Below are 8,846 nucleotides of genomic sequence, written 5' to 3'. Positions count from 1 at the left end.
GTCGGGTCGCTACACCATTAAGAAGTTCACCTGAGAAAGATTTAAGTATAAATGCACAAGTAGTCAGGTAAGTGCTATCTATAGCAAATGCAAGTCAGAATGCAATGATTAACTCTCCGGTTGTAGTCTAGATTCACTAATGCGTCCTAACGACTCTGTCAAACACACTAATGCATATCCTAGTTCCCTACAACCAACACTCTGATACCATCTGTAGCGACCCGGAAAAATCTTCATTGACGGCGCCGTTAACTTAGGTCTCTTTACGTGGTCATAGTCCCTAAATGAGACGCGTTTGACCAAAATTATGTCGCATTCATTTGAAACGTCCATGACTTGCAAAGTTTTAAGTTACCAAACGGTTCGACAACAAGTTTAAGTTTACAAGAGTGATAAAGTATAAAAGAAATAACTTGCGACATAATTAGTTGAAAATCACAGTTGCTATAAATAGTGTAGTATGTATGCTTTAAGTTTGAATCCAAAGGTGCTATCACTAGTGTATGCATGTATGCTTGACCCCAAGCAAATAATCAAAGTGTACGGAAGCATGTATCAAGTAGCTAAGTATGAACCTGAGAAACATATAGAAAACTGTCAACGAAAAACGTTGGTGAAATCGTAGGTGTATTTGTAAACGTTGTTTTTGAACTACAAGATTTTGTATTTCCATAACGTTGATTATCCAAATCGTTTGCATTCCAAAAGTATGTTCGCGAGCATCCAATTATCAAGACTTAACTTTCCTTCCATAGAACCCCATCACAATAGTGTTAGAACATACACTGTTTCTCGAAAATATATTTCATCCGCACAACGGTAGCGAACCGTCCGAATGAGGGTTTGTCAAACCCGTATGGCCACACAGTATAAGTTCTTGCTTACACCCTGCAAGTGTAACTAATGATAATCGAATTGAGGATTTTTGTTCTAACTCGCTGTAGAATGTTTGTTTCCGTACTTGTGTTCAAAGTATAAAAGTATGTAGTATAAAACTGTATATGTTTCTCATCCCATGATCTAAAAGTATAAAAGTTGTTGAAAGATGGGACTATGATCTCACCTCGAGTGCACGAGTATAAATGTACTTCACAAAGTAAACGTGTGCATGAAAGTTGCTTAGCCTCGACCTAAACAAGTAAGTTGTATCAATTAACCGGTTACGACACAAGGTCGGGCGAAATATGTTCAATTAGTCATATGGCTCGTTACGACTCGATTATGTAGCATGTGAATCAAATTGTCAAGTTTCATGCAAGATATAAGTATAAAAGCATGTTAGAACGATTGCATAAGTTTTTGGTTAAGTTTGACTAAAAGTCAAACTTAGTCAAAGTCAAAGTCAACGGGGTCGGGTCGGTTATCCGACAATTTTTCTAAGTTATATAATCATATGTGAGCATGTTGGCCAAGTTTCATGTTAATCGGAGTTGCGGTTAAGCGGGAAAGGTTTTGTGAAAAAAAAAATAAATAATAAAACACAAGTAAAATTGGCCTGAGGAAATGCGCGGTGCGCGCAGGAGTGCGCGGTGCGCGCAGGAGTGCGCGGCGCGCACTACAACGTGGAAAAAGATCAGGTACCAGTCCAGGGGGTTTAGCATTTGCACCTCAACATGTGCGCAGCGAGCTCAAATCTGCGCGGCGCGCTCAAATCTGCGCGGCGCGCTTTACTGAAAAAAAAAGTGCTGTTGTTGCAGTTTTGTTAAGTCTCGAACCAAAACTCAATTTAACATAACTCATGAACCGAAAACACTTAAGACACGTATCTTATATCGTTGGAAAGGTATTTTGACAAGGAATACAACTAAACACATATCATCAATAAGTTAATCATTTACAACAACAAAAATCTCGTCGAATGATCGTTAAAAGTTCATCATTCAAGTTTCAAGTTCGTAAAACGCATTTCATGATTCAGGAACTCAATTTACACATACAATATGCCGTTTCGTAGCTAATTATGCATACAATACAACTAAACACTTAAAAATAACATTGTAAAGCATTTAATGCATCATATGTTCGTTTTAAGATCTATCAAACCCTAACCAAGAATCACAAAATCAATAATCAAGTTAATGTAAGATTTTCATGTCATCCAACATACCAAAACGAAGCTAATGATGCTAATAACACATTTAATATATGAACTTTAATATTTAAACAACATTTAATCTACCAAAATCAAGGATTAAACACACCCATTTCAAGTTCATGCTAGTTTATGCAAAACAACAAGATCAAGCAAATAAATCACATATTTATGCTAGACTCGAGCTATAGACACTAACTAACACCATTTCAAGTCTATAAAATGAATTTGAGAAATCTAGAGTTTTTAGAAACTTTACCCCACGTAGTGAAATTGGTACCAAATTAAAGAGGATGATGCAAGGATCACAAAAGTTTTTTGATGTTTGCTTGCTTGAATTGAAATAGATGATGATTCTTTGAAGATGTTAAAAAGTGTGTTCTTGTGCTAGAGAGGAAAAAGAGATGAGGGAGGTGAAAATGGAATGAATGGTGGAAAGAGTGGGTTGACTAGTTGACCTAGTCAACTAGTTTGCCCACTTGGCAACTTCGGTCCCTCAAGTTTGAAGCGGGTGCGTGAATTAACCTTACGAATTATTTTAAAAATGCTAGAGTAAACGAGTGATGTTATAATTAAATAACAGGTATATTAAGAACGTTAGTCAACGGAAGATACAAATTTAGATAACGAAAGATATTATCTAAAAAAAAGACGGTGTTAAAATAAATTTAACGGAAAAAGGCGGGATGTTACATCAGCGCCCTCCGGCGAAGAAATTCCACGAACATGGAATGCAATGAGCTTAAAGAAATTTTATGCGTAGTATTGCATGTTCGAATAGCTTGATCAATTATTTAGAGCATGAGATGCAATCATAAATGTAAACATTTCTTTAAAGAAATAAGAATTCAGAAAAATTTCTTATGGCATATTATTCATAATTTTTATCTGGCCAAGGATTTTAATCAGATGTCACAAAGCTGTGTGTCATCCCTGCCCGCAAAAGAGAAGTTTTTTCTTCAGTGGCTGAAGTTCAATCATAAACAAAAGATTGAAATGGCAGCGGATAACGTAGAAATCCGCTTAGCATCCAGGAAATAGAATGTATCTACGACCGTCATGACGTAAAAATTATACAAACAGTATATGACTAGTCATAATTTTGATTGTTCAAATCAAACATATAAAGCTTTGGCAAAATTATCAACAAAGTAAAAAACATTTATATATATTACATAATCAACAGATAACACAAGCAATACAGATTAAAACTTCAAATTTAGAACATCGTCTACCGATGTAGCAGCATTATTACACAAATTTTCTAATTCAGGAAAAGACAGATGCTCTATTTCATCACCAAGCACTTTAAGTTTTTCTTCTGCATCTGGCTTCAACTGAGATATAAGAGACTCAGGCAAAGACTTTGGAAAGTTAGGTATTTCATTTTTCAACCTCTCAAGAAATCGTATCCGGTCAGCGTCCAGCGCAACAGTTATAAATTCGTTGAACGGCTTAGTTAGCTTTTCAGAAGTAAAAGCACTCTTCACAATCTTTGGAACACCTTCAATAAGATGCCTGGTCTCACTCTGGCTTAATTCCAATTGTTCTCTTAAAGATGTTTCATATTGAGTTAATGTCCCAATCTTGTGATGATACCATTTTTCTTTTGTAGCCAATTCAACATAACGAGCCTCAGCAGCATTCTTTGCAGCGATAGCAGCATCTAACTCAAGCTTTGTAGCTTTCAAAGCCTCTGTGTTTTTCTCAATTTTTTCAGACTTATCACGATGCACTTGGTCAGAACGCTCTAAACGCCTCAGACTATTGAATTCAGATGCAATATTCCAGATAATGCCTTGTGCTTTACATTTTCGGGCATCACCATCAGATAAACCCTCAAAAAAGTTAATAAGTGAAGGAGACAGCATGACTTCGAGATACTTCATAAAATCCTCATAGCTACCAGGAGGACCAGTTAAGAGGGATGTCAAACCAGCAGTATCTAAATTAGGAATACTAATTTGAGAACTGCTCTCCCCTATTCTGCTACACTGAGCGGGGGGCGGAAGAGCAAGTCTTCTCTGTGCTTCTTCTTTCGATGCCATGGCTGAATTAAAATAACAGTTTTTATTCAAAAAGTTTTTCCAATCCAGAAAAGAAGATTCACAATTCAATATTGGGTATTTATCAGGATCAACATTATAATAACCACCATTGCTGGGCATGTGAAAAAAGCAATAAAGGTTTTCTTCTGCTATTGATTCAAAAGTAAGGTTACCAGCAGCACGACGTTTCCTCGAATTTGCTCGATTTAAAGGAGCGTCATCTTCATCCTCAAGCTCGTTTTCGCACAAACTATTTTCAAGGGTCTCATCAACCAATTTTTCAGAAACAAATTGCAATTCATTGAATTTCGTATAACGCAAGGTGGCAAGCGGAGTAATCACTAAAAAAACAGTATACAATAATTAGTACACAGACAACAAAACAAAATGAACAAATTATAAACCGAATATACCTTTGTTTTTTAGCATAACAATAGCACATCCACGGGCTTCTGCATCCCATTCAGCATTAAAGGAGCATAAAGAAAGCATATGTTCAGGGTATCGACGATTTGGAATTTTTTCTTTTTTCATTAAATTTAATAACTTGCGTTCATCAGGAGTTATCCTTGGATGAGTAACTCTGTGAGGATCAAGTGATGTATGCCAATAGCGAGCCTTCAGACAATCATTTGGAATAACTTCACTATTGATGAAAAAGAAACTATTCTGCCAATCTTCATTTGTATCCCCGGAATTAAGCAAAAACCCATGCAGATTAATGCAAAACCACCCTTTAGCATAAGGTTTTATAGTTGCCAGATAAGAAAAAATACGCACAGATGGTGCCAAATTTTGAGCCATACAATACATCTCAAACAGCAAGATCTTACGAATGGACATAGGCTCGAATTGCCCAACACTAACACCATAGAAGCAACAGACGTCTAAGAAGAATTTTGTAAAAGAAATACGCAGCTGAGAAAAATATAGAGCACGACCGTAAATGGCAACCTTTCCAGAAGGAGGACGAGAGGCACGATCATGTGGACCTGGAATAACAGCATCGGCCCCAAAAAATTTGGGGAATGCAATCCTTACACGATCAAGATAAAGTGATGAAATTCTACTTGAAATATCTTCAACATTATGGATAGCCATTGATGATTAGTTAAAAACAGAATTCTTAATAAATATTTTAAGGTAGATGAAGAGAAGTAAATTCAGGATGAAGTAAATGCAAAGCAGAAAAATTCGGGTCTTAAATAGCGAAGTGGAAGATGAATAGTTGGCGGTTAATCGTATGGATGATATGATGCCACGTGTTAATTGCGTAAATATGCGGGAAAAGAAAAAATTGGAAAATGAAATTCAAAATCAAAAAAGAGGTACTTTTTGCAGACAATGATCAAAAAATAACTGACATGGCAGAAAAAGTTCGGCTACAGCATGTAGTGACCCAAACTTTTCCATGTTTATATATATTAAATGAAATTGATATTTACATGATTAAGTGTTTCCAACATGTTAAGCAATCAAACTTGTTAAGAGTTGATTAATTGAAATAGGTTTCATATAGACAATTGACCACCCAAGTTGACCGGTGATTCACGAACGTTAAAACTTGTAAAAACTATATGATGACATATATATGATTATATATATATATATAGTTAACATGATATTATGATAAGTAAGTATCTCATTAGATATTTTAACAATGAGTTATATACATAAAATTGTGTTTATTGAATTAAGAAACTCGAAACGATATATATAACGATTATCGTTATAACAACGTCTTATTAATTACATATGAATCATATTAAGATATTGTTACACTATTTTTTATCATTATAAATGATAAGTAAACATGTCATTATGTATATTAACATTGAACTACATATGTAAAAACAAGACTACTAACTTAAGGATTTCGAAACGAGACATATATGTAACGATTATCGTTGTAACGACATTTAAATGTATATATATCATATTAAGATATATTAAGATATCATAATATCATGATAATATAATAATTTAACATCTCATTAGATATAATAAATATTTGGTTAACAACATTTAACAAGATCGTTAACTTAAAGGTTTCAAATCAACATTTACATGTAACGACTAACGATGACTTAACGACTCAGTTAAAATGTATATACATGTAGTGTTTTAATATGTATTCATACACTTTTGAAAGACTTCAAGACACTTATCAAAATACTTCTACTTAACAAAAATGCTTACAATTACATCCTCGTTCAGTTTCATCAATAATTCTACTCGTATGCACCCGTATTCGTACTCGTACAATACACAGCTTTTAGATGTATGTACTATTAGTATATACACTCCAATGATCAGCTCTTAGCAGCCCATGTGAGTCACCTAAAACATGTGGGAACCATCATTTGGCAACTAGCGTGAAATATCTCATAAAATTACAAAAATATGAGTAATCATTCATGACTTATTTACATGAAAACAAAATTACACATCCTTTATATCTAATCCATATACCAACGACCAAAAACACCTACAAACACTTTCATTCTTCAATTTTCTTTATCTAAGTGATCTCTCTCAAGTTCTATCTTCAAGTTCTAAGTGTTCTTCATAAATTCTATAAGTTCTAGTTTCATAAAATCAAGAATACTTCCAAGTTTGCTAGCTTACTTCCAATCTTGTAAAGTGATCGTTCAACTTCAAGAAATCTTTCTTATTTACAGTAAGATATCTTTCTAATACAAGGTAATACTCATATTCAAACTTTGATTCTTATTTCTAGTGAAAATCTTACTTGAACTTGTTTTCGTGTCATGATTCTGCTTCAAGAACTTTCAAGCCATCCAAGGATCCTTTGAAGCTAGATCTATTTTTCTCATTTTCAGTAAGTTTATCCACAAAACCTGAGGTAGTAATGATGTTCATAACATCATTCGATTCATATATATAAAACTACCTTATTCGAAGGTTTAAACTTGAAATCACTAGAACATACTTTAGTTAATTATAAACTTGTTCACAAACAAAAGTTAATCCTTCTAACTTGACTTTTAAAATCAACTAAACACATGTACTATATCTATATTATATGCTAACTTAATGATTTAAAACCGGAAAACACGAAAAACACCGTAAAACCGGATATACGCCGTTGTAGTAACACCGCGGGCTGTTTTGGGTTAGTTAATTAAAAACTATGATAAATTTTGATTTAAAAGTTGTTCTTCTGGGAAAATGATTTTTCTTATGAACATGAAACTATATCCAAAAATCATGGTTAAACTCAAAGTGGAAGTATCTTTTCCAAAATGGTCATCTAGACGTCGTTCTTTCGACTGAAATGACTACCTTTAAAAAAACGACTTGTAACCTGTAATTCTGACGATAAACATATACTTTTTCTGTATAGATTCATAAACTTAAGTTCAATATGAAACCATAGCAATTGGATTCACTCAAAACGGATTTAAAACGAAGAAGTTATGGGTAAAACAAGATTGGTTATTTTTGCTTGTTGTAGCTACGTGAAAATTGGTAACAAATCTATATTAATCATATCCTAGCTAACTTATATTGTATTATACATGTATTCTAATATATTATGTAATCTTGGGATACATTAGACATGTATACAAATGTTTTGACATATCATATCGACCCATCTATATATATTATTTGGAACAACCATAGACACTCTATATGCAGTAATGTTGGAGTTAGCTATACAGGGTTGAGGTTGATTCCAAAAATATATATAGTTTGAGTTATGATCTAGCCTGAGACGTGTATACATTGGGTCGTGGATTGATTCAAGATAACATATATCGATTTATTTCTGTACATCTAATTATGGATAACTAGTTGTAGGTTACTAACAAGGACAGCTGACTTAATAAACTTAAAACAGTAAAACGTATTAAACATGTTGTAAATATATTTTGAACATACTTTGATATATATGTACATATTTGTTATAGGTTCGTGAATCGACCAGTGGCCAAGTCTTACTTCCCGACGAAGTAAAAATCTGTGAAAGTGAGTTATAGTCCCACTTTTAAAATCTAATATTTTGGGATGAGAATACATGCAGTTTATAAATGTTTTACGAAATAAACACAAGTAAATGAAACTACATTATATGGGTGAATGATCGAAGCCGAATATGCCCCTTTTGGTTGGTAGCCTAAGAATTAGTAAACCGATCTACTAATTGACGCGAATCCTAAAGATAGATCTATTGGACCTAACGAACCCCATCCAAAGTACCGGATGCTTTAGTACTTCGAATTCGTTTTTATCATGTCCGAAGGATTTCCCGGAATGATAGGGGATATTCTTATATGCATCTTGTTAATGTCGGTTACCAGGTGTTCACCATATGAATGATTTTTATCTCTATGTATGGGATGTATATTGAAATATGAAATCTTGTGGTCTATTATTATGATTTGATAATATATAGGTTAAACCTATAACTCACCAACATTTTTGTTGACGTTTTAAGCATGTTTATTCTCAGGTGATTATTAAGAGCTTCCGTTGTTGCATACTAAAATAAGAACAAGATTTGGAGTCCATGCTTGTATGATATTATGTAAAAACTGCATTCAAGAAACTTATTTTTGATATAATATATTCTTATTGTAAACCATTATGTAATGGTCGTGTGTAAACGGTATATTTTAGATTATCATTATTTGATAATCTACGTAATGCTTTTTAAACCTTTATAGATAAAATAAAGGTTA

The sequence above is a fragment of the Rutidosis leptorrhynchoides genome, chromosome 3 (assembly GCF_046630445.1).
Source record: "Rutidosis leptorrhynchoides isolate AG116_Rl617_1_P2 chromosome 3, CSIRO_AGI_Rlap_v1, whole genome shotgun sequence".
NCBI classification, from domain to species: Eukaryota; Viridiplantae; Streptophyta; class Magnoliopsida; order Asterales; family Asteraceae; genus Rutidosis; species Rutidosis leptorrhynchoides.
The sequence above is the reverse complement of the archived record's forward strand: the minus strand, read 5'-3'. Positions refer to the sequence as shown.